Source organism: Dermacentor andersoni, chromosome 5 (genome assembly GCF_023375885.2).
Source record: "Dermacentor andersoni chromosome 5, qqDerAnde1_hic_scaffold, whole genome shotgun sequence".
NCBI classification, from domain to species: domain Eukaryota; kingdom Metazoa; phylum Arthropoda; class Arachnida; order Ixodida; family Ixodidae; genus Dermacentor; species Dermacentor andersoni.
In genome coordinates, this window is record NC_092818.1 from 8,231,347 (window position 1) to 8,258,176 (window position 26,830).

General features: G+C 41.6%; 1 long non-coding RNA gene across 1 annotated transcript; it reads right to left on the reverse strand.

The window, feature by feature from the left end:
• Positions 1-14,153: 14,153 nt before the first annotated feature.
• LOC140218443 (uncharacterized) lies at positions 14,154-26,294 on the reverse strand. The gene is made up of 5 exons (XR_011894696.1): positions 25,030-26,294; positions 24,187-24,277; positions 19,861-20,046; positions 17,890-18,051; positions 14,154-14,259 (listed from the first exon to the last, which is right to left on the reverse strand). It is a non-coding gene; the product is annotated as an uncharacterized lncRNA (long non-coding RNA).
• Between the last annotated feature and the right edge of the window lie 536 nt (positions 26,295-26,830).

Here is a 26,830-nt window from a genome sequence, read left to right on the forward strand (position 1 = left end):
GTGCATTGAACTCCTCTCCATCTTAATAGCAACATCATTCAAATTGGTGACCACGTTAAGATATAGGTGTCATGTATTCAAGTAACATATTATGCGACACACAAGTAGAGAAGGTAGTAACTGAAACCGTAGCTATACTTGGTATAATTTATCGCACCCGTTGTCTACTTCCGCTAAAAACAATACCTAATAATTTTCAATAATTATTTCTATTCTAGGCTCACTATTGTTTTCTATTATCGGTTTACACAACGCGAACATGGATAAGCTTACAAGAACTCAAAATATACTTCTGAAGATTGCTGATAAAAATATTCTAATAATTCTGTTACAGACATACAAGAAAAATATAACTTAATAGGTATGTGGAATATTAACAATCAAGACATTGTTAAGGCGATAAAAAAGTGCAAATTTCTCCCGAAGGGCGAAGCATCGATTGCGATAGGAAATTGGTAGACTGCTATAGTTTTAGTGCTATTGTGCTGCTATAGTGCTATAATTAGTAGACTGATGGTAGTTTTATCTGACGTATCCACTTCTAAAGATTCGTTTATTAACTAAATAAACAAGCCCGGTTTCACGCACGCCAACGTAAACATAAACACATCTCGCTCGATGACTGCGGAAACTGGCTGTCAAAACGCTGGAGTGAAGAAGCGCGGCAGCGTCCGAGCGAGCGAATTGACCTTCGTGCATATCTCGCCTCAACGCGAACGAAACATCGAAACCACAGCGCATACGAAGCTATCGGAACTACGCGCACTCTGCAAAATTTCAGATCGCTTTGAAGATTGGTAAACGTCGCAGATCACCTTGAAGATAAAGCGCCCACACAGCCTCGCCGCAAGGAAACTCCCGCCACATTTTTCTTGGTGTGCTCTGCCACCTAGCGGAATCGGTGAAGCTCCATAACTCAGCCGCAAAACGTGTTTTCTATTATGCTTAAAGATAAAAGACTCCCCTGAAGCCGCAAAAACCACTGTAAATACAGCAGATAAACATTTATCACCGAAACCACAACCGCGAAACGCCTCGAGTGTCCACTCTTGTCGTTTACTGTTTTACTCTATGGTAGAACTTTGTGGAAGACAAGCGGGTCCCAGCGATTATTCTGGAGCATTATACGACTGATGTATAAAAGCCGGTGCGCTTGACCCGCAGATCATATTTTTGACGATTGCCGACTGTGTTCGCCGCTATCGTTGTGCTTTGAGGGTAACATGCTTTTGAGGGCACAGATTCCCCGAATAAAGATTCAGTTTGGCAACTTACACTTTGGCTACCGTGTTCATCACAGTCACTACCATGTGGCAATATTGCTGTAGTTTTATGTAACTTTGTTTTGATTTGTGTATCCGGCGTCCATTGAATACGGTTATTACTTTTGTTCTTTCTTTCTTTCTTTTACCGCTGTAAGATTGCCGCTACATTTCATTCTGTTCTGTACTTTGTTTGTTTTGTCAATTCCAATGTATTGCTGACCCCTGCCTAAAGTCTCACATTAAGACTGGCAGTATTTCCTGAAATAAATAAATAAATAAATAAATAAGTAAATAAATAAATAAATAAATAAATAAATCTCGCGTGCGCCAGTGAAGAACTTCGCCCAGATTTTTCGCTTACGCCTGTTTTATTAAAAGGGCCGTTCTACACATCGCACGTCCGCCCCCACATAGAATATGCCTCATCCGTTTGGGATCCTGATCAGATCACATTCATTAACGAAATCGAATCAGTGCAAGATTGCTCGGTTCGTTTTATCTTAGCTAATTAGCTAACTAGAAGTTAACTACCATCACACTGCTAGTGTTACATCAATGAAGAGTACCCTTAAATCCTATTATTATCTATTCGCAGAAAGGAATCAAGCATTTCCCGTTTTCACAAAATCTACTACCACAACGCCTCTCTTCGCCCTCTTTGGATGCACCCTGCGCCGTATTATTCGGCTCGTCGTGATCACGTACTTAAAGTTAACTTACCCCGTCATTACATCGTCGCGTGCTCACAATCGTTCCTTCCTACGACTTCAGTCTACTGGAATAATCTGCCTGAATAATCCGAGGGTCCCGGTTACAGTCATCGACTTTGGGACCCTCGTCTGTAAAACGAAAATGTAACCGTTTCTTTGTTTGTAATGAATAAACTTGATTTGATTTGAAAAAAAAAAAAAAAAACATCATTAGTAAGCATCAGTGACCCAACTATATTTAGGAACCCTCTAATCAACATAAAATAATGGATGGTGGCAAATGGCATCAGTACGTACTTATTCGTGAACATTGTCTGCTTGCTAAAGTGTACTCTTTCTGTATTTTCATAATATGCAAGTCTCTGTTTTGGTCATTATGAATGCATTACTAGTTTTTTACCCTCAGCGGTTCTCAATGACCCTCAATGGCCCTCAGTCCCGAGCAGCTGCGGAGCACTTGACCAAGGCGGTGGTCTGACCTGTAACGCAGCACAGGGTCCTAAGAATCTCTGGATCCGGACAGGCCGCCAATAGAAACTGACCCTTGCATCGTTTAACGTCCGAACCCTCTCGAGTGAAGCTAGCTTAGCTGCACTCTTTCACGAAATATCAGACATGGTTTGGGTTATTGTCGGCCTTACTGAGATTGGAAGTACTGGGGAGGCTTACACATTGCTAAATAAAGGCCATATCCTCTGCTATAGACGTTTCCGTGATAAGAAGCAATACGGCGTAGAATTCCTAATCCATAAGTACATAGCGGGCAGCATTGACGAATTCTACAGCATCAACGAGAGGGTAGCAGTTGTCGTAATCAAACACAATAAGAGGTATAGATTAAAGGTGCTACAAACCTACGCTCCAACGTCCAGTCACGACAATGAGGAAGTAGATCAGTTTATGAACATGTTGACTTAGCAATGAGAAAGTGCAAACTCGGTATACAGTAGTAATGGGTGACTTTATTGCAAAAGTATGGAAAAGGCAGGCGGGTGAACAGACAATTGGCAACTACGGCGTCTATTCTAGAAACGATGGAGGAGACATTCTGGTAGAATTCGCAGAAAGGAATAAGCTTCGAATAATGAACACCTTTTTCAGGAAGCCTAGCAACTGACAGTGGACCTGGCAAAGCCCTAATGGTGAAAGAAGAAATCAAATTGTTTTCATACTTTCAACCAATTCCAGCATAGTGCAGGATCTAGAAGTGATAGGGTAAAGTGCAGTGATCATAGGTTAGTGAGGGCTAGGATTCACCTCAATTTGAACAGAGAAAGACCTAAATTGGTCAAGAACAAACAGGTCAACCTAGAGGCAGTAAGGGTAAAAGCAGACCAATTCAAGCTGGTACTTCCAAACAAATATGCAGCCTTAGAACAGGGAGATGATGATGATGACATAGAGGTAATGAATTAAACCGTAACGACGCTGGCTTTAGAGGCAGCAATTGAAGAGGGAGGCAATGCCCCAAGGCAACAAGTAGGCAACAAGCTCTCCCGTGTAACAAAGGACGTAATAAAGAAACGACAAAGAACGACAGTGTCCAACTCAAGAGATAATTTAGAATTCGCCCAACTGTCAAAACTGATCAACAAAGTGAAAATACGTGATATTAGAAATTATAACGTGAGAAAGACTAAAGAAGCCTTAAAAATGGACGCAGCCTGAAATCAGTGCTAATGAAACTTGGCATAGGACAAAGCAAGATGTATGCACTGAAAGATAAGCAGGTTAATTGTATTAGCAATCTCGAAGGTATAATAAAAGCAGCGGAAGAATTCTATACTGACCTGTACAGTACCCAGAGGACTCAGGAGTACTCTGTTTGCAACAATAATGAACAGTATAAAGAAAATTCTCCTATAACAAGAGATGAGGTCAGAAGGGTCTTGCAAGGCATGAAACGGGGAAAAGGGTCAGGAGAGGATAGAACAACAGTCCATCTAATCAAAGATGCAGGAGCCATAATGCTAGGAAAACTGGCGGCTTTTTATATGAAGTGTCTATCGACTGCAAGGGTCCCAGAAAACTGGAAGAATGCGAACATTATACTAATCCACAAAAAGGGATACCTTAAAGAACTGAAAAATTGAAGACCTATTAGCTTACTCCCAGTATTACATAAAATATTTACCAAAATGATCTCCAATAGAATAAGGGCAACCCTGGACTTAAGTCAACCAAGGGAACAGGCTGGCTTAAGGAAGAGATAATCTACAATGGATCACATCCATGTCATTAATCAAGTTATCGAGAAATCCGCAGAATACAATAAGCCTTTCTATACGGCTTCCATAGATTACGAAAAGGCATTTGACTCAGTAGACATACTAGCAGTCATAGAGGCATTACGTAATCAAGGAGTGCAGACTGCTTACGTAAATACACTGGAAAATATCTGCAGAGATTCCACAGCCACGTTAATTCTACACAATAAAAGTAGCGAGATACCTTTAAAGAAATGGGTCATACAAGGAGACACAATCTTTCCAACGTTATTCACTGCATGCTCAGAAGAAGTATTCAAGCTGTTAAACTGGCAAGTATAGGAGTAAGCATCGATGACGGATACCTCAGCAACCTTCGGTTTGCCGATGACAGTGTTCTAGTCAGCAACACTGTGAATGAGTTACAACAAATGATTGAGGACCCTTACAGGGAGAGTACAAGAGTGCCGCTGAAGGTTAAAATGCAGAAGACAAAAATAATGAAAAATAACCGGGGAAGGGAACAAGAGATCAAGATCGCAAGTCAGCCTCTAGAATCTGTGAAGGAGTACGTTTGCCTAGTTCAACTAAATCACAGGGAAGCCTGACGATGAGAAGAAAATTCACAGAAGACTAAAAATGGGTTGGATCGCATACGGCAGACATCGTGAGATCCTAACTGGGATCTTACCGCTATCATTGAAAAGGAAAGTATACAATCTGGTATACAAGAAAAGTATACACGCAGACATATGGAGCAGAGACTTGGAGACTGACAAAGAAACTTGAGAACAAGTTAAGGACCGTGCAAAGAGCGATGGAACGAAAAATGCTAGGCATAACTTTAAGAGACAGAAAGGTAAGAGATTGGATCAGTTAGCAAACGGGTATACAGAATATACTATTATATATCAAGAAAAAGAAATGGCGCTGGGTAGGTCCTATAATGCGCAGATTAGATAACCGTTGGACCATTAGGGTGACAGAATGGGTGCGAAGAGAAGGGACGCGCAGTAGGGGACGGCAGAGGACTAGATGGTGCGACGAAATTAGGAAATTTGTGGGTGCTAGTTAGAATCGGTTGGCGCAGGACAGGGGTAATTGGAGATCGCAGGGAGAGGCCTTCGTCCTGTAGTGGACATAAATACGATGATTATGATGATAATGATGATGATGATTTTTTTCATATCGCTTTTGTTCCCTGCACTGTTAATTCCTAGAACTAAGCCTGCATGTTTTTTTTACGCTTGGAATGTATTCTCGCCCCTTCCCTCTGCAATGTAGAACTACGTACCTTGAGGGTATCACAAATAAATAAATAAATAAATAAATAAATAAATAAATAAATAAATAAATAAATACATAAATAAATAAACTACAGACCTATTCTTTGACAAGCGCTTAGCTGTAAAACATTTGAGCACATAATCTATAGTTGTATTATAAAACGGTTGGAAGGCAATAATTTTTTCCTCAGCACAGCATGGTTTTACGTCCGGCTTATCGTGTGTCGCACAGTTGTGTGAATTTTCTCATGATATTTTAAGTTTATACGATAGGGGGCTACAAGTTGATTCGCTATTGCTTGATTTGTTCCGCGTGCTCTTTCACTAAATAATTTGTCATTTTTAGGATTGACTGCTTCTATTCTTGGTTGGATGAGGGATTATCTATCTTGTAAAAAGGAGGCCGCTGCCTTAAATGGCTTTCCTTTTTAGTATGTTGAAGTGACTCCTGGAGAGCCACAGGGTTAAGTGCTAGGATCACTGCAGTTTGGTTTAAATTAATAATCTCTCAGAAATGTTAACACCTCATTTCAGGCTGTACGCGGACGATGGTGTGTCATTTTTAAATCTAGACACGGCACCGATGATTTTCATGTCTTACAACTAGATCGTGACGCTGTGGTATTGTGGTGTAAAAAATGGAAAATTCGTTTGAATGTAAGTAAATATTGGTTTATTAGTTTTTCTAGGAAACGCAACGCCTTCCATTCGTGTTTTAGCCTGTCAGGTACATCGCTCGGCCGTGTTGATGATATTAAATAACTTGTTGTCTATTTGCCTTCTGATTTATCAATAAACATATAGGCTAAGTAACTGGTAAAGCCAATTGTACGCTAAAATGCATTAAACGGATCTTCATATCTACCCCAGAAAGCCTTAAAGAAGGCCTGTATATCACCAGTGTCCGCGCAGTGCCTGAATATGGTTGTACAGCATGGGATCCTTATGGCCAAACGCTTATCTTTAAACTTGAACGTCTGGAAAACCGTGCTGCATGCTTGGTAAACAATAATTTCAAGTTGATTTCCAATATAACAAACATTAATAAAGCATCAGGTTGGAAACCTCTTCAGTAACAAAGAACATTCTTGCGTTTAAAATAGTTTCATTCCATCTTTTATGATGAAACTGGTATTGAACATGCCAAAAAGGTTGGTGAAATAAGATGTCGCTCGGATGTATTTGTGCATTCTTTATTTCATTTCATGATTCACGAGCGGAATCAGTTGGATGCGACTGTTATCAATGTTCGTGCAAATAAGCCTTTCTCTTCCTTACAAGATGTATACTTTAGCTGAATGTTCCCGTGACAGCTGTCCGGTCAGCTGTCATACTCTGATGGAGCCTTTTGTTTCGACCTCTATGCAATAATGCCTAACTGAGTGATGTAGGATTCTAAATATATAAATGAATGAATGAAATAATTATTAACTAAATAAATAAATAAAAGAAATACGCACACATGCTGAAAATACACAGAATTGGATTACAGTGATCGAATTACTTAAATCACAATTATAATGAATGGCTGGTATCAATTAGCATTAAAATGATCAAACCGATTCTATACCACCTGGGAAGTCGTATTTTATAGGTATATATCACTGCCAAGAAGATAATTTAACATCTTTGGAATAACACCGCGAAGCATCTGGTCGTCATACTTCGGGATCAAGGCTCTAACCATAGATTATGCTGGCGCTTATCTTATTAATTCCCAGTGGGCTTTAGGTTGGCTGCATAAGAAATTACTCCGTTTCAGTTTTTTTATTGCAAAAGAGAGAGAGAGAGAAAGCACGTTATTTGCACCCGTCAGTGGGTATGGGTGATCAGGGTGAGGCGCAGCTCCCCATTCACCGTCTACCTCCCCCCTAGACGTCGGCCGGAATTAGTTGGCTTCCGGCGGCGGCCTGGGCTTGACCGAAGACTTGTTTTTGGGCTTTTTTTTCTTTCTACATAGGGAGAATTCCCATGACTCTTTATTTCCATAGAGACCGTTTAGTGCTGGGCAAGCCCAGAGCTTGTGATTTAGGGTCGCTATGCCTTCACAGTTTTTGCATTTTGAGGAGTGCACCTCAGGATGCCATTTGTGTAGGATATACGGGTTTGGGAAGGTACCCATCTGCGGTTTTCGCCAGATTACTACTTCCTTCTTTGCAAGAGATATATGGGGGGGGGGGGGGGGAGGAAGGAGGGTTCTCCTGCCCATGCTATAGTGTTCTAGAATTTCTCTGTATGTGGTTAGGTCTCGCTTTTTGCATAGGGAGTAGTCTGCCTGGGCTGGGGCCCGGTGTGTGAGTCCTCGGGCGACCTCGTTGGCGATCTCTTTTCCTGTGAGTCCACCATGGGCGGGCGCCCAAATTATTCTAATTAGGTCGTTGGGTACGTTCTCCTTGCCTACCTGCAGAATTTTGCCGGCCTCTTCGGACATCTTTCCGGTGTCATAGGCTTTAATTGCTGTTTTAGAATCGGTGATAATTATTCTGGTTCATGGGTTTGTGATTGCCAGGGCAATCGCCGCCATCTCTGCCTCCTCTGGTGAAGAGAGTCTCACGCTACAGCTCGAGATTAGCTCGCTTTTGTCGCTCATACTACTGCAGCGTAGGGCCCTTCTGCGTACTCTGCCGCGTCGGTGTACACTAACCTTTGTGTTTGGAGGAGGGAGCTTTGGAGTCTTTGGACTCTACTGCGTTTCTCATTGTGTATGGGGTGCATGTTTCTTGGGAGGGGGGTATTCTTAACCTGTTGGTTTTTCTTTGGGGATGGTGGTTATCCCCTTTCGCGATTCTGGGCTCTGGTAGCCCAGTTTCCTAAGGAAGGATCTGCCCGTTTTACTGCCTGTTAATCTGAGTTCCGCCTCGCACATTTCCTCTAGGGTGTTTGACGCTCCTAGGTTGAGGATCGTCTGGGTTGATGTGCGCGGTGGTAAACCTAGGGCTGTTCTGACACCTTTACTGATGAGGATGTCTACGTTGTCTCTCTCTGCTTTAGTTGTCTTTAAGTAGGAGAAAGCGTAGGTGGTTGAGCTAATGATGAAAGAGTGGACAAGCCTAAGTAGGTTCGCCTCCTTCACCCCGCATTTTCGTTTACTATCCTCTTGAGAAGCCTGCAAGTTTGGTTGGTCGTGGCTTCTAGTCTGTTTATCGTTTTGGTGTTTCTCCCATTTTCTTGTATCCACATACCCAGTATCCTGATCTTGTCCACCCTTGGGCCCGGGCTGTTGTTGACCAGGAGCTGGATATTGACCTTCTGCTTACTCATGATTAGCATCTCCGATTTCTCCGGTGAGCATTTTAGCCCTATGGGTCTCAGATAGCTTTCCGTTTCCCAGATTGCCCTTTGTAGGGTGTCTTCTATTTGGCCATTGGTCCCGCCTCTGTCGACCCTACGGGTGAGGTCGTCAGCGTTGAGAGTTTGGGAGAGGCCCTCTAGCTTTCTGAGTCTCTCTGGTAGCCCGATCATTGCAACGTTAAAAAGGGTAGGGGATAGCACCAATCCCTGCGGTGTTGCCTTGTTGCCTAACTTAATGTTTTCTCTTATTGTGCCTCCAATTTCTATGTTCACCGTTCGGTCCGTGAGGAAGCTTTTGATACAGTTGTATAGCTTGCTTCCTACATTTAGGTGATTGAGGTGTGACAGGATCGCTTTGTGTTTCACGTTGTCAAATGCTTTGCTGACATCTAGTCTCATTATGACTCTCGAGTCACTAGTCTTCCTTTCCAATACTTGTTCTTTGTGTTGTAGCATGACGTCGTTTGTGGATAGTTGTTCCCTGACTTGCGGCACAAATTATTTGCACACTCGAAGCGCCTTTCTGCCGCCGCTGTGAGATTACTTATACGGTCCAAGGGCGATAAAATCATTACCGCGCGCCTTATGCTGTAGGTGCGAGTGAAAGCTTGGGAAGGTGAGCCGCGTTCTGCGCGTCAATCTAGCGTGTGCGAGCGAAGAAGGCGGTGCGGAAGCGCGCGCTTTTGTTTCGCGCGCGATACACGGGGGTGAGGCAAGGGAGGGGGCGTTCTTTTGCTTCGGCCGCTCCTTGCGGCGCGGCCATGTGGGCGCCCTAACTTCAATGTGATCTGCGACGTGTAATAAGTGTGCGCTCGCGCGGGCCTAATCTTCAAAGCTATCTGCAATTTTGCAGAGTGCGCGTAGTGCGGATAGCTTCGCATGCGCTGTGGTTTCGATGTTTCGTTCGCGTTGAGGCGAGATATGCACGAAGGTCAATTCGCTCGCTCGGACGCTGCCGCGCTTCTTCACTCCAGCGTTTTGACAGCCAGTTTCCGCAGTCATCGAGCGAGATGTGTTTATGTTTACGTTGGCGTGCATGAAACCGGGCTTGTTTACTTAGTTAATAAACGAATCTTTAGAAGTGGATACGGCCGATAAAACTACCATCCTTGCTTCGTATAGCTGTCTACTAATTTGCTATTGCAATGGATGCTTCGCCCTTCGGGAGAAATTGGGACTTTTTTATCACCTTAACAATGTTGTGATTGTTAATATTCCGCACACCTATTAAGTTATATTTTCATTGCATGTCTATAACAGAATCATTAGAATCGTTTTACCAAATATGTTCAGAAGTCCATTTTGTGGTCTTGTAAGCTTATCCATGTTTGCGTTGTGTAAACGGATACTAGAAAACAATAGTATGCATAGAAAAGACATAAATAAAGAAAAATAATAGGTATTGTTTTCAGCGGGAGCAGACAATGGATGCGATAAATTATACCAAGTATAGCTGCGGTTTCAGTTACTACCTTTTCTACTTGTGTGTCGCATAAAATGTTACTTGAACACATGACGCCTATATTTTAGCGTGGCTTAGCATGGTCGACAATTTGGATACTGTTACTATTAGGATAGAGAGAAGCTCAACCCACTTGTTTGCGTTTTGCTCGAAAAATTGGCCTATTCGTTCTTCTTCTGCATTATTTACTAGCGATATCGAGCAGGCTCAGTCATATAACTTCTGTAATATGTGATTTATTTTTTGAATTACGCGGTCACTGCCTTCGTGTGAAAAAAAAATACACTCGAATCATCAGCATCAACGATAAATTTTGATGAATAATCTAGCTTAGAATACCATTTATGTATAAAGATAAAAGGCCTATGCCACTGCTCTGAGGAAAACAGAGAGTTTGATTTCATATTAGAAGCAACATTATATATATCTACATATTGCTTGCTGTCGCTTAGAGACTAGCTAAAAATATGCAAGGCGACTCTGCGCACATCGTATAAATCTAGCTTTTGTAAAAGCAAGCTTCCATTCCGAAAATCGAGAACCTTGATGAAATCAACGAAGACGCCAAACGCTAATTATTTACATTCTATGCAACTTGAAACAAATCCTTTCTGGTCAAGTAGTCAAAGTTCAGTACATCGTCTATCTCTAACGCCGCATTGTGCGTCACCATAGTAGGTCGTTTCTAAATAAGTTCTCCTAACTCTGACTGAATCATTTTTTCTGTGATATTCGCAAATGCGCGCAAAATTCATATGGACCTGTACTTTGCTAAAATATTTTTTATCTCTATTTTCGAACAAAATGCAGTCTGTAATATTAGGGGAAAATTTCTGTTGACAAACGAAGCTTAGTGAGATCATAAAGTCGGTGTTTGATTCTTTCGGCAATGTATTTATTTGGTTTGACCTGAAAATCAAAATAATCACAGCAGTCACCATATTTAAGCTCCAATGCTTTCTTATAGACACAGTTTTCAGCAGTAGGCATTAAGACATATTACTTGGGCATTTGTCCTTGGTGTATGACATAGGACCATGAGATGTTTCAACAAAAAAATACGTTCACGAGATAATTGTTAAACGTATTAGATAACTGGCTGCCACTGTCATTGATTGTATGGTCTGTGATTACGCTACTACAGTTGGGCGTTCCTAACACTTTATTATATTTGTTTCAAGTGTAAGCGGAATTATCAGATGAGTCCACAAAAATGTATCAATGTAGTTTTGCCTGACCCCTTGGACTTCTTTATTTAGGAGAGTAGGAAACGTTTAAAGGTGCGAAATAGGTATAGTTCGCGATAGGCTAAATATACATCGTACATTACATTATTTACGCTAATATTGTGCGGCAGGTCTTGTCTGATCCACGGCTTCCTCAATTCTTTAGATGGGTAGGGGTTAATTGGAGGAAAATCATGATTACATATTCGAGCTTTTCAGTAAAGATTTTGACGGCAATGTTTGCATTGCTTTCTCTTGGAACGTTATTTCATGATGTATGAACTAGTTCTTGACCAATATTCTCAAGTTAAGGGATGTTATAGAACGCAATAATATTGTGTCGTACTCATAGCTACAAGTTAGAGGGCAACAAAGCAGGGCACAGCTAATTGTAAAATTTACGGTAGAACTATAGGAAAGTGATGATATTCACACACCTGTAAAGTGTAGAAATGAACTCCAGGACGAGTCCTTTCTGCCCTTCTGCTGCTGCCCAAGTGAAGATACTCAGCATCAGTGAATCCTCCTTTTAAACGTTGCTGCAGGCGGAGGAGGGGGGGGGGGAGGGAGGGCGGCGTCTTCACGTGGTGAGTCCTCTGCGCACGACTCTCTGATGAGACAGCTAAGCAACACACAGAGGCACGTGTACATAAGCAATCAGTCATTGCTGATCACAATTTTCACGGAATAAATGTTTCGCGCAACGGCTTGCGCAGCCGGTCGCCAACTACGCTTTCGCACGTGTTACAGCAGCTTGCAATCCTCGCCAGAGAAGCCGCACTGTAGAGTGTAGAAATGAATTTTAGCACAAGTTCTTTACGTGCCAAAAGGGTGCTTAACTGTGCTAGTTGGTTGATTCTTCGAGGATTGCAGCAGCAGCAATAGTAGAACACAGACACGGAAAGGAACGAACAGATGTGGACGTAGTTGCAGGGTCAATTGATTTCTTTATTCAAATTGCCACGATATTTTTTGCTTCGCCAAATCTGATCCCTTTCATCTTCCTGGGAGCATATGCAGCTTTTCTGGATGGATGGATGGATGGATGGATGGATGGATGGATGGATGGATGGATGGATGGATGTTATGAGCGTCCCCGTTGGAACGGGTCGGTGGGTTGCAATACCATGTTCTTGTTATTATACTGCTTAATGTCCTACCTAAGTTAAACAAGAAAAAAAAACTATGAACTCCCAAAACCAAATTTTCTGATCCCCTATTGCGAACTGTGGTTTTGTACGTCTCCGTTTTTTGTCGTTTCCCTACTTTTCTTTCACCAATCCTCCAATCGCCTCATACTAATCCCTATTTCGGACAAGTTTACTTTTCCACTGCTTTCGCTGAAACCAAGAGCTTCAAGGAGGCCACTGGTGCCTAAATCGACAGCTGGGCAGACGTCTTCACATTCTAATAAAACATGCTCCGTAGTTTCCCTAGCTTTACCGCAGCAAGCCCATGCTTCTTCTTCCTTCTTATATCTCGCTTTATAGGTGCGTGTTTTAAGGCACCCTGATCTCGCTTCGGAAAGTAATGAAGCCCATTACTTTTGAGTTATCATAAATTGTTTCTTTCCTGATTTCGTTTTTTTCCTCTTAAGTGATTACGCATGGCAGGTTTCTTTTCCATTGCCGCCATCCATGAGATTATTTCTGCATGAGACATTCTGCGTGACGTTCTTTGGTGCTGGGTGGCCCACCCTACAGGCCATATACTTGCTAGCAACTTCCTAGTTCTTTTACCTAACAGTAAATCAATGTTTTTCCTGTACTCATGCCTCAACACTCTCCCATCCCATTTACTTTATTCCATATATCTCAGTGGTTCTTCATACTCAATTTTACTGCGAACTTCCCACGCTTTATGCTAACGTCCTTTACGCATTCTATTTGTTGAAATTTGGCCACTGCTTTGATATTTCCTTCATCTGTCCCACCTTTATGCATCCTTTACACTGTAAAAAAAATTTCCTTACTTTACAGAAAATTTGCTGGTAATTTGTGACCGAACACTCTTCCGTAAATTAAGAACGGTCATTTCCGTAGAACGGACAACTGTAAAAGAGAGACCGTAATACAATATACGAGTGCTTCTGTATCTACAAAACGGAAGACTCTGTATTCTGAATCTGTACTATATCCGTTAAAGTACGGTGCTTCTCGTATTCAGAAAACGGAACACACTGTATGCTGAATTTGTACTATAACCGTTAAAATACAGGTGCTTGCCGTATTCAGAAAACGAAAGACTCCGTATGCTAAATCTGTACTATTTCCGTTAAAGTACAGGTGCTTCCCGTATTTCATCTTGCAGAGCATATCCATTGTTCGAAGAATGTGCCATCGGGGACAAAATTGCCCAGGACGTGCGAGAGTCGACCGAATTTTATGGTGCACTATTTGCTGGGATCAGCCGTGCTACCATCTGCATTCGGAATGTGCATACGTGACCCACTGTTTTCAGCGGTCTTGGAACAGAAATGCAATTTGGTCAACGCTCGCACTTCCAGGGTACTTTTGTCCACGATAGTACATCGCCTTTAATGCTAATGTCATGAAGGCAGCTCATAGACAAAGCAGCAGGTCACCATTGAGAAAACTGTCTTGTCAACACACTGACATGGCTGCAGAGATAAAACACATTGCACTTTGTGATATGAATGCACTGCATAGCATATATACACAACGGTGCAACATTTCAGTCCTCAAGTTCTTAGATCACAGAAGCAACTTTATTTTCTTCAATCACTCGTCTTGCACTTCTTCCTGGTGAAAGTTGTTCTTGACCCAAAATGCTTGCAAGGATAAACTTGCTGCTGTTAGGAGAAACAAATAGTATTCGTGAATATCCATCCTAAAGAAAGCGGCAAAAAGTATAATGACAGAACACGACAAAGCAGTAACTTCTGTGTTAGAAAAACATGTAAGTAGACCAACATTGTTGGAACAAGGGATGTTGCTATAGCCAACATTTCGACATAGGTGCTCGTCATTAGGGTAGCAAATGTTTTCCTTGGCTGTGTTGTTTTGGATTGTGCATAGCTCAGTGGCCCCTAGCCTCATTGGGGGAGAAGAAACTGGTGCATATAATAGGTCAAAATAAAGGAGGAAGGGTGTGCTTAGCAGTGGTGATTGTGATGGAGCGGGTATGAGCACTACTGTCAGTTCTTGCAAAGAGTAGGGGTGACCAAAACAGAAAATGATGTACACATGTAAGCAGTCATTATTCCAGTAGACCTAATCTTCCGAGAAGACAAAATAGGTATCAAGATAAACAGTTCGCACTTTTGGAAAAGGAAAACGAAGAATTAAGAAAAATAAATTTTGTATCAAGATGCATCTGGTTAAGATCACTGTAAATGGTAAATGAAGGCACATTACGAATACATATTTTGTTAAAAGCCGATGAAGAAAAGATATATTAACGAAATATTAAAAAATAGGGACATTAAAATTAAACTGGGTATGACCATAAAACAGTAAAGAACAGCCTGTGGAAAAAAATGGGATGGACAATATGATAACCAGGTGCAAGATTGCAAAACGTCGAGCGCTGTTTATAATCATGCTGCTGTTGACGGCCTCAAGTTTCTGTCTTCCTGTGGAACCTTTGTCTTACTTGAACAAGGAAATGGGTCATTTTTTAAACAAGTCAGTTGATATGCAGTTCAAAGCTTCATCATTATTACATTGAAAGAAAATATTATGGTCAGTTCTCCTGGGTGTGCTTTCATTCACCAGTTATTTCCACCGGTGTAAGCTCAAAATTTACTGGTCTAAATGGACCTTAGCTCCTCGCAAACCATTAGCTGGTCTTTTTTTCAACACAGATGCCTGCACATTACATGTGTTGGCAGGAGTGCTAGCGAACTACATTAAACTTGTTGCCACAACCAAACTGAAACTTGGTAACAGTGATTGAAAAAAAAAAAAAAAAACAGCATTCCACAATATTGATTCAAGTCGTCTGGAAAAGTTGCTTAAGTTAATGTACACCCCCCACCCCACCAGACACAATTATACACCACACTCACTCTCATGGTGTCAACCATGCTAATATAGCACTAGGCTTCAAGTAGGAGAATTAGAAGATAACAGGGCACAATGCTTTTTGTTAGAACATCAAATGTGCTTTACATAAATGCTACATTTCAACTAACAAAGGAGAAGCCGATAGTGATCAATGCATACGAAAGCTAATGACATACTGTGCAGCAGAATGTTGACGATGAGGTGTTATGCACACAAGTGCACTCATTCACACAAAATGACATCCTGCAGACAAACCTTGTGCCATTACGGTTTGAAAAACACCACAGTGGAAAGCAAAGAGTGCTAAATTTGTTGAAAATTACTAAAAATTCTTCGATTATTCATTATCCTTACTGTTCATTAAAGATTCACAGATTGTTCCCTACGGGTGCTGTAAACTGCTTTTATAGTGGTAGCAACAATGATCTGTGGCACAGACAAGAATAAATGCTCATGAAGTTTATTCAAGAGTATACCCTACAAATTACACCCCATTTTACATTCCAATGTGGTAGAAGAGGAAGACAAAAAAAACTACTTTCTCGTGGAGGATGCATACCCCAGAACAGAAGAAAAAAGTGTACCCTAACCATTGCTGCTGCAAATGCCTGTGCACTAGCAGTTGCATATAATATGGCGGTTACAATTGTTTTTCCACAAGCACTGCAAGCTGCTGCCAGTTTACCAGTACAGAGCTGTAATAAATTTAGGGCAAGTTAAAGCTCTCTAATGGATTCATCTGATATGACACAATTGGAATGCAATATTCAGCAAATAAGTGAAGAGCGATGTGCCATCCCATACAATGAAACACCTTTGAAGAATCTGAATCACCACCTGCACTCTTAGGCAGTTACACCCTTTGGAGTGCCCCTTCTGCCACACAACAATAATCATTATCTGCCTTGATGTGTTTCCTTTCTTTAAAACGCCACACCCGCTACTTTCCTTTCGGGAATGCTATCATGCTGATAACGCGAATGCCGTTCGTTACTCGAAAGTACAGGGCTCGCAGCGTTAAAGAAAGGCAACGCAACAAGGCAGATGACGATTATCGTTGTGTGGCAGAAGGGGCACTCTAAAGGGTGTAACTTTGCCTAAGAGTGTGGGCAGTGATGAGGTAAAAGAGTGTGTTCTGTGTAAAGTAGTGCACCTGTATAACCTAAAGCTGTGGAGAATGCATTTAGTATCAGCTGTGAAGGTTTCTAATTTTAATTGCACACAGTAAAAACTTCCATGCAGTTCTGCAAAACGCAAACCCCCTACCTTTTTGTTGTTCAAAGGCAATGACACATAGGGCCACAACATGTACATTATGAGTTTTGTTCCCAAACAATCAAAGTGAATCGCACCACCTTAAGTGTTATGTGCCTTCTGTCTCACATTTTCTGTCAAAAATTGGTAGTGTCAAATGCTGCGATCGGCAGAAAAACGGATTTCTGGAGCAATATAACGTATTAAGTACCGTGATCTCAGTTCTTTCACTGCTGTTTAAGCATTATCGGGTCTTAAAGTAAAACAACGAGGAATAAATACATGCATATTTTACGTCACAACCCTCATGAGGCATTTAGTAGTCTGGATTATAAAGGATTCCAGATTTACAACGCAGGACAGATTTTATTCCACTGAAAGAATGGCATCATGCCAATGATTCTGCATTTGGTGCTATATTTATTTGTATTTAGTTCCGTTGGAATGTGTGTGTACTGTCAGCGATATTGCTTGACATGTTTTAGATTGACTGTTTTCTAAATTTAGGCAAATTCATACTCGCAAATAACCTTGTATGACACCAAGAACTTGCTTAGCAGGAGTATTTCTAACATTTGCAAGATATTAGGCTCTTGAATGCATATCTCAGCCTGGGGTGCACGCCGCCCCCTAATCTCATCAGCAAGTTTCTGGAACTCATCTACAAGGTATGTTATGATGAATGTAAAGTTGCTTGAATGGGAGAAATAGGGAATTTAAACAGGTGAATTATGCAGCATAAGAATGATGTCAGCAAGAAGCAAGCATCAAGAAGCACTGTCACTCAATGCGCATAGACTATCAAACGCAAGAATTATTTGGGATGATTTAAAATTCTGGCATTGGAACGAAATGTCTTTTAATCTATATATAAACTGATTATTCACTCTACTACCACTACCTTTACCAGAAACATTCATAATCATTATCCTATCTATGCCACATCATCCTAGCTAATATTCAAGCCTTCATAAGCTGCTTTTTTTACTGCTAATTCTCTGTGGGAAAGAGGTGTCCGTATGAAGACCATATCATATACTTATTACCCGTTTTTTGATAAATGATAAGGGAAAAACTTCACACCAAAAACGCGTTGAGCTTGAGCAAGTTCTACGTTTGAAGCTGTTGATTCTTTTTTCCCTTTGCCATCATTGACCCACCTGGTTAGCTAAGTAGACAGAAAAGCTGCAGGAGAAAGGTAGGGGTGCCAAATTAGACTTGTGCTCCAGGGGACCTTTTCACGGTCACTGGAGGAACTGCCTGTGGCCTCGGCATCTTCCTTGAGGGCCATGGCCATGTCTAAGAAACCTTGTCTCCACAGGCTGCATAAAGAAGGATAATTTTCTGAGCCAAGTCTTTTTCTTAAAAGAACCCATTTAAGGTGTATTCGTGGCTTTGCACCACAAAACTGACACATGACTGGCCACTCAAGACACTTTATGTGTATTCGCTGCCTTATTCCTTGGAAAAACACTTTTATGTAGCACACAATGAGTAACAGTAACAAAAAAGTGTATAAGGAGGCTTTCATATTGCTCTACAACTTTTCATTGACACATTTCATTTATTTATTTGAGATATTTATTAACTAATTAAGAATTATGTAATTAGGCAGAATGCAAAATATAATCAGAGTATCTCCAAGCGACGGCAAACAACATTACCTTCATTTTGTCTAGTTACCTCGCATTCACATATTTCTAAATCTTGGTGCACGATAGTTAAGACACCCTGTAGATCAAAAAACAATATTACAATTTTCATAATCATCTCTTGCGTGTTATTGGTGGCTATGGCTGCTTCAAGTTATTCTTTCAGTACGGTACAAGCAGTTTTGAAGTGAAATTGTTTTGCATCGAGGGCAGTAATCTAGAAAATCAAGCAAAAGGTCAAGTTGTGTTCACTATTCAGATGTTTAACTAAGAAGCTGCAGGAAAAGGAAACAGAACACAACACCTAATAAACAATGCAAAATTTGAAAATTTGAACTGAACAAGAAACCAGTTTTTGAAAACACAGAAAAAAGCCAGCAGCTTACGTCGAATACACCCTTGCTATGTACTCCAAGTGAAGTTGTTACCGCAATGCTTGGGCACCATACGAACGTAACAGTCAACAACTTTGAGCAGAATATTAACACCACTAAATTAACTGGCCTTTGAAGATTCTTGATCTGAAATCCTCAACGACTTGTTCTGGCGTTTAATCTGTCGAGCTCAATCTGTATTCTCAAAAGGTGGCTCTCGACCATAATTTCTCTAAACGCAACATCAGCTTAAATCTCAAGATAGGGTTGACCTGTAAATAAAGTGGATAATGCATGGCAAACATCATGAACACTCTTACATGTTAACCAGAGGGTTCACTCATGCAGCCATGAAATTGTGATGCAGACACGATATATTGAAGCTGGTTTTGTGAAGTGTTTCATGCTTCCAAGGCTTCTTCTCCAGTTGTGAAAGCTGTCTCCACTAGCCAAATAAGCGATGAGAATAAAAAAAGAACTTCAACATGATCACAATACGTTGGCCATTTGCAAGTAAACAGCAGCCTTTTTGGACGCACAGGTTGCCTGGTGCAAATCTGCTATGCCACAGTACTTGCGTTACCCAGTACCAGCCACTTTAAAATGCAATGTGTTCAGAGCCCTTTCCCTCTGTTTTTTTGCTTTGGAAACAGTTTACCATGTGTTCAGTAGGCGTCGAGGAAGGGGACAGAAAACACTGCACCAGTGATTTCTAATGTTTTGCTGGATGCAGCACACTGCACCGGATGCAGGTGAAGCCAGTGGAAATGCGGTGTCATGCAGGCGCTTGTCCTGGAAGCAGTGCATATGGTGGACTAACTAGTGCGTGCGATCAGATAATATTGCTGCCGAAAAACTTTGTGGTTTTTCACATTTTAGGAGGTCTCTACATGTCTGGTAAGCACTTTTATGACAATCTGAACCCGTATACGATAGTGTTCTCTTACATCAAGTTTTTTCTCATTTACCAGTGTTTCCATTGCACGCCACTTATGTTAGCTACACTGTAGACACTGCAATGGAAAAATTCTGGACACCTCGAAACACTGCTTGGGTAGTTTATGGCACATCAGGCAGGCATGTTAGGGGAAGAAATGCCACACACCCGTGCAAACTAAGTGCTGCCGCAAAGTTGTGAAGCACCAACTTCCGGGACAAGGTTGGCTTCAGTCGAGGGTGCTCGATGAGCTGTCCGTGACCTGTAGTAGAGATCAGTGGTGTGGACCCTTTTATACTGGCTGTCTTTTCTGGTCGGAACCTTGGCAACAGCTTCCACCATAGTTTTTCGAACCTGCAACATGTGCAGAGAAAGTCACATCACTGTGCGTTGATTGTATGGCTTTATTGTTCTACACATTCTATCAAATCATTAAAGAATACAGTTCGCACATTTTTACTACTGTATATAGACAGTCTAGTTGCTAGACACGCGAAACATTACCATCCCTCTGACAGAATGCAACAATAGAAGCGTACACTGTAAAGCTACACTAAAATTTAAATTGATGTGACACCGTATGAGCATACAGTATGCTTACTGTATGCTCTAGCCCTGTGTCAAGTAAAAGTTAATCATCAATCATTTATGGTGTATTTCTACTTATTCTGGGTCATCAAACTGTACAATCAATGTTCCAAGTTTACACATTGTTGGCTTTTGATTGCCTATGTGATCCGTTTCTTACTTACACATGCAGTAATCCCACTGTAATAAGGAAAAAGAGTTAGAAAAAGAAATGCCATGATAATCTTCCACATTTGCTGAGGGCAGGAACAATGGCCAATAGCATGTGGTTGAAGCTACATAAATGCTCAGTTTTCACACAGCTTAATTGTTCAGCAATAAAGAGGTACACTGTGCGCCTCTGTATAACCAATAAAATCTGACTACTTAACACTGTACTAAGGCTGCTGCTTGATAGTGTTCGGCAGTACGGCTTTGGTTTTCTGATATACAGAACTGTTTAGGTACCAGTAGTTTACTTTGCGATAAAATGGAACTTGGAGCACTGGTCATTTGCACATAAATAATGCGACAGCAAATATAACACAAGGATAGAAATATGGGTCTCTTAGAAAAAGTACATACACATTATGAATATAATGTGATGTGATGCCACAATGAAACAGAAAGGAACGCATAGAAGTGGACGGCACTTCCATGCCACCAAGGTTATTGGACAGACAGTACTTCAGAAGTGCCCGCAACACAGTCAAAGAAGGCAAAGCAGCATTTCTTTGCGTTCAACACAATGCATTGGCGGGCTAGTTGGTGCGAATCCATGAATACTTTGTTTAGCGCAAAACAATGGACACAAGAAAGACGACCAGCACAAGGCGCTACTCTCAACTGACATCACTTTATTGCGTCACTCCTTTATAGATAGTAGAATCTAGAAGAACATGTGCAGTGAGCACCATGTGCAGGGACCACCAACAACCGATCACAAGAGCGCACTCATGCGACGGGATCCAAAAAACCATATTGAGCACCGCACAAGGTTAAAGAAGGCACACTAATGCACTGTGACCCCAATGACTGTATGAAAAAAGCTTCCGATAACTCTCGGGCGGTGGTATCACAGCACTTTTTCAAAATCATAGTATTACGAAACATGGCTTTGCACTTCCATATTTTACAATGTTGAGCCAAATGGGAACCTGTGCCTGTTGGTATGGATCGCTTATGTTCGCAATGTTTCGTGATACTACGATTTTGAAAAAGAGCCGTGATACCACCGCCAGAGAGTTATCGGAAGCTTTCTTCATACAGTAATTGGGGTCACAGTGCATTAGTGTGCTTTCTTTACCCTTGTACAGTGCTCAATATGGTTTTTTTGGATTCTGTCCTATGAGTGTGCTCTTGTGAACAGATGTTGGTGGTTCCTGCACATGGTGTTCACAGCGCATGTTCTTCTAGATTCTGCTGTCTACAAAGGAGGGACGCAATAAAGTGATGTCAGTTGAGAGTAGCGCCTTGTTCTGTCGTCTTTCCTGTGTCCATTGTTTTGCACTAAAAAAGCAATTATGTATTCCTTGTGTGTGTTTGAAGACAGCTCCACACGCAGTAGCGATTCCAGTATTGCTGCCCAGTGGTTTAGCTCGCCGCAGCTTGAAGTGCCACAAAATATAAGGAGAGAAACCTGCATTATAGTTTTGTTGCAAACAAGAATATAACGTGAAGTGCATTCTGAGGCCAGAAACTATGGAAAAAAATTTCATGATGCACCACTGTGCAGGGTTTTATAGCAAAGTCAAATACATTTAGTGTAAATATCACACTATGATGGTACACAATGGTGGTAATCTGTAATAATATAAAAGGTGCCTTAATGTTACAACAAAAGTTGACATTACTTAATAATAGCCCTGTAAAATTTAGCATGCAGGGGCACCACTTGGTTAAACAATAGTGATGTAATGTCTATGTACACAAGTATTGCCCATGCATTTCTGCCATTGTCCAAATGGCATAAATGAATGGGTAATACTTGTATACATAGATATTACATCTCTATTGTTTAACGAAGTGGGTAAACTATGTCTGCCTCATACAAGATTAGAATTAAACCATAAATTATATATAGTCACCCTAACAGTAACACCTCATTTGAACTTCACAGTAAGTAGACGTCACCTATTCAAAGTTTATATGTTGAATGTAACGAACCCTCATTACAGCAGCGCAGAGCATTCCTCACATTTCCTTACGTACTGAGAATTCAAGTCATCACCGCAACACATATGCTACAACATCGTCACACAGTGCAACTCACGCTTACACTACAGAAATAAACCAAACATGTTTAGGCCACTTGTACTGCAGCATGAGCAATAGTGTCGGGATTATGAAATTCCCCACGAAGTCCTCCAGGTTGCCAAGAAACCAGAACGGTTGGCCCCGTGGTACGATTTCACGCAGTTGTGCGACTGGACATTAACACATTTAAGGAAAAGAGACACTCCTCACGACCACATTATACAAGAATTCCGTGCTCTTCAGGACCAATATCAAAATCACATGCAATTCTACACTGATGGGTCCAAAACAAAACAACACGTGGGTGTAGGGTCCGTAACAGAAAAATGGGAAAGAAGTATTCGTCTACCAAAACATGCCTCTGTTTTCACTGCTGAAGTTTACGCTTTATGGGTTGTAGTGAAAAAGATTATCGCTGGCAAGCACAAAAACACAGTCATTTACACTGATTCGTTAAGTACACTGAAGGCTCTAAACCTAAAATCTGAGTGTGAACCCCTGTTAGGGGACATACTAAACATGGTCGCACTTAACAAATATGGGAGATCAGGCCACTTCTGCTGGGTACCAAGTCATGTTGGGATACCGAGTAACGAAGCGCCGATGGATATGCATCGATGACAGCGAACAAAGAGATAACAAACACAACACTTCCATACAAAGATAGCATCCGCGCGATTAGAAAAGCCTTAACGGCGAAATGGCAACGTGAATGGGACCACTGTGCTGACAACAAACTACATCTCACGAAACCCATAGTTAGCGAGTGGAAGTCATGGTACCATCAGGAGCGGTTCATCAATGTAGTTTTATGCCGACTACGCATTGGGCACACACACCTCACACACAATTACTTACTTACGAAAGAAGACACACCAACATGCGAGAAATGTCAACAGCCACAAACAGTTATGCACATATTACTCACATGTACGCAGACTGAAACACACAGACGAACACTTTTGCACAAATTATATCAACTACAGATACCTTTACACCCTGCTCTAATTTTAGGTGATGATCCGCTAGTCCCATTATGTGACGTTTGTAAATTTCTAGACGACACTGGATTTTTACATAAAATATAGATTATTAACAAAGCCTTTTCCTTCATTAACTGGATTTTAAAACACCTCATGTTTGGAGCAGCATAGCCTTAGCCGCTTTTGCGCCATTAAACCCCATTTAACTAACTAAGTAAGTAGACGCCTGTTGATGCCAGCCTCCCCCAATGCTAAACTGTGCTGCATGCTTTACAGAGAAATTATAGTGGTATCACTAAACTCTGAAGCTATTCAGGACTGCAGCATTGTAGAAGACATCTACAAATGTTCCATTTCATGTGTAACAGCCTGAATTGCTTGCACATCTTACCAAGTGCAAATTAAAATTACTTCTCCTTGTTTAGCATTTTTGCCTGCTAGACCACAATCCAATGTCATCAATATATTAACATATTACCTCACAGAACCTAATTTGGCTTATAGATTAACACCTTCGCATACTGCCACAGCTACACTCTGTCATATGCATTGCAATCATAAAGGAGTGCTTGTCCACCAGCACTCCAATGTCACTAACAAAGATCACCTACACAGCTTGATTCAGGTGGCAGGTGGCAGTCATGATTCAGGTGGCAAATAGCTAAGAGAAAAAAAAAGATCCACTCACTTTGAGAGCTACAATACTGCGATAACTTGAGAGAGATGGACCCATTGCAGGCAGCAGACCTCTTCTCAGCTCCAGCACAACAGCAACTTGCCTTTCAGTAAAAGAAAAGGATTGATTAGTAATGATAAGTTACCTTGTTATTGCTGAGTATCAATACAATCTGACTTTCATGCATATTCACTCTCCGCTTTAGTAATACAACTGAATTATTCGTAAAATAAAAGAGTCAATGATGATACCATTCGCTTCTCTTGTATGTCCAATTTTTTTCGCACTGATACCCCGTTTACTGCTTGCTTACTGACACGAATGCCTTGACTGCCCAGACATCATTCGAAGCAACACGTCTTGCTGCACTGCAAAAAGTTGCACCGAGGAAACACAGCAGAGCAGCCAGAGGAAAGAACTTTTTTTTTTCTGGTCACAATTAAAACGTGCACCCAAGCAAGAAAGTAACGACCACAGGTAGTGAGCGACTGCTATTGCCTCGAACGTTTATTTCCGTATTTTAACAGAAGTTCTTGTATCGGATACAGTATGCTCTCAAGCCAATACAAGCGTCAATACAAGTGCGCAACTGAACGCAGTTTTATTCTACGCTTTTAACGCGAGTGAGCAAAAGGTTAGAAGTACCTCACGGAAATTGCGATCGAGCCGATCGCGCTACGACTGGAATTGATCTGAAAAGATAGGGTGATCCCTTTCCCCATTCATGCGTCAGTTTTGCCCTAAGAAGTTGCATAGTGGTCTTTTGAAACAATATTTCTGTTCGCGACACCGGCTTACCGCACATCACTTTAACACCTACGTTATGCAAACCAAATAAGATTAAAATGGGCTTACCTCATGAGCAAGTTACGAGTGCGCGTAGACTGTTGAACACCCGTTGAGGGCAAGCAGGATATATCCGTGTCCAAGCGCATACGTGCACCCAAACACAGGACAACTCCTTCGATGCCGCAGCGTGCAGAGTTTTGTACACGAAGTGAAAGACATCCAGCGCAAATATCTCCGCGCGATGACGGCAAATGACGAGCGCACAAGCATACAAAACACAGCGACAAATTCGGAACTTTGCCAATTCGAACGTGCCGAGACCCAAGCAGCGTAACCATCCATCGTTTCTGTTCTTCGCTCCCGATGCGTCAATCTCTCTTCCTTGGAGTCTTGCTTCACTCTTGAGTACAAATCAAGAGATATTTACGGCAAATGAACAACTTTTACAACACGACACGAAAAATTCCGGCTGACTACACATGTGCAGCTCCGTCTGCCACTCCTAACGGACGCGCAGCGCGCGCTGCCCCCTGGTGCCGCACTCTGTGAGCGCGGATAACAGAATCGGTTTCGTTTTCGCATTTGTGCTCTAGTTACTGTATCGTATCAGTTCAACGAGCACAAGCTATCTTGGCACGCTGGAACGACACGTGCCTTTCCTTGCCCTCTATTTCCACTACCCCCTTTCCCTCGCTCTGGTATAAAATGCCCAGCGCAATAAACATAACAGTTCGCTGTTGTCTTGAAACGCCTGCTGTTGGTTTCTTCGACCGGGACCCGGTCGATACAGTTACTGGAACTGCAATATAATTGCTTGACAATTAATTGAATTCTAAAAGAGGAGAACACTTTCTCTCCCACAAGTTAGTGCGTTTTATACAAAGGGAGAGAGAATGCAAGAAGCAGAAAGGCAGGGAGGTCAACCAAAGCGTTCGCTACTGGGGATAGCTAACCCCTGTGCTGCAATGAAGTGCAAAACAATGCACTGCGATGCGTCCATAATCTCTAGTATAGCGATAATTTGGGCTGGTTGGTGCATGTAATGAACGGGTAAATAATGAGTTGTGTCATAACATTACCCATATATAAAGCACATGGAACTAATGGTGTTGCATTCTAGCTTGAATCGTTACATCTCGGCACTGGGCATTCTTTCTTTCCGTATTATTTTTTTCTTCTTTTTGACAGTACACACAGTACTAGCACGGTAATAGGTCCTTCATCTTCAGTCACCTTCCAGTAGTTTACACACATGTCGGTGCATGTTCGCGTTCTTTATTCTACCGTACAAGAAGGAGCGCGCTTACCGGTCTTGGTTCAAGATGAAGCGCCAAATGTTTGCGATTACATCTTATCGCAAGAACTAACACATGAACAGTGAAGATTATGCGTAATCGATTTGTCTCAATGAATGGACAGTTATTGTCAGAGACGAGATATTTTGTAAATATTAGGGGAATGAGTTAAACCAACTACATTGCAGTTCAGCAATCCCCTTTGACACTTGGGTTAATTGCTTGCCGCATTCGAAAATTTCATCCGACCGTTGTACTTGGATCTATAGGCCGCCAGCCCCCTTCGAGACCATTTGTTTCAAAATGTAAATGGCGTTACGGTCATTATACCACTCCCTGCGTTTCGGTACTGATTTAGAGTGCACACAATTGTTGGCGTATACAGAGCACCAATGTCATTCCCAGTGCACCAGCACCTGAATGCTGCAAGCTTGTTTACGTATGCACGTATGTCCACGGCTCTTCGTTCACTTAAACTACAACTATTAACTACAAAGCGCTTAATTTGAGAACATTGCGAGAACAGGCACATATTTGCGCATATGATCAGCGAGGCCCATATGCGCGGCAAA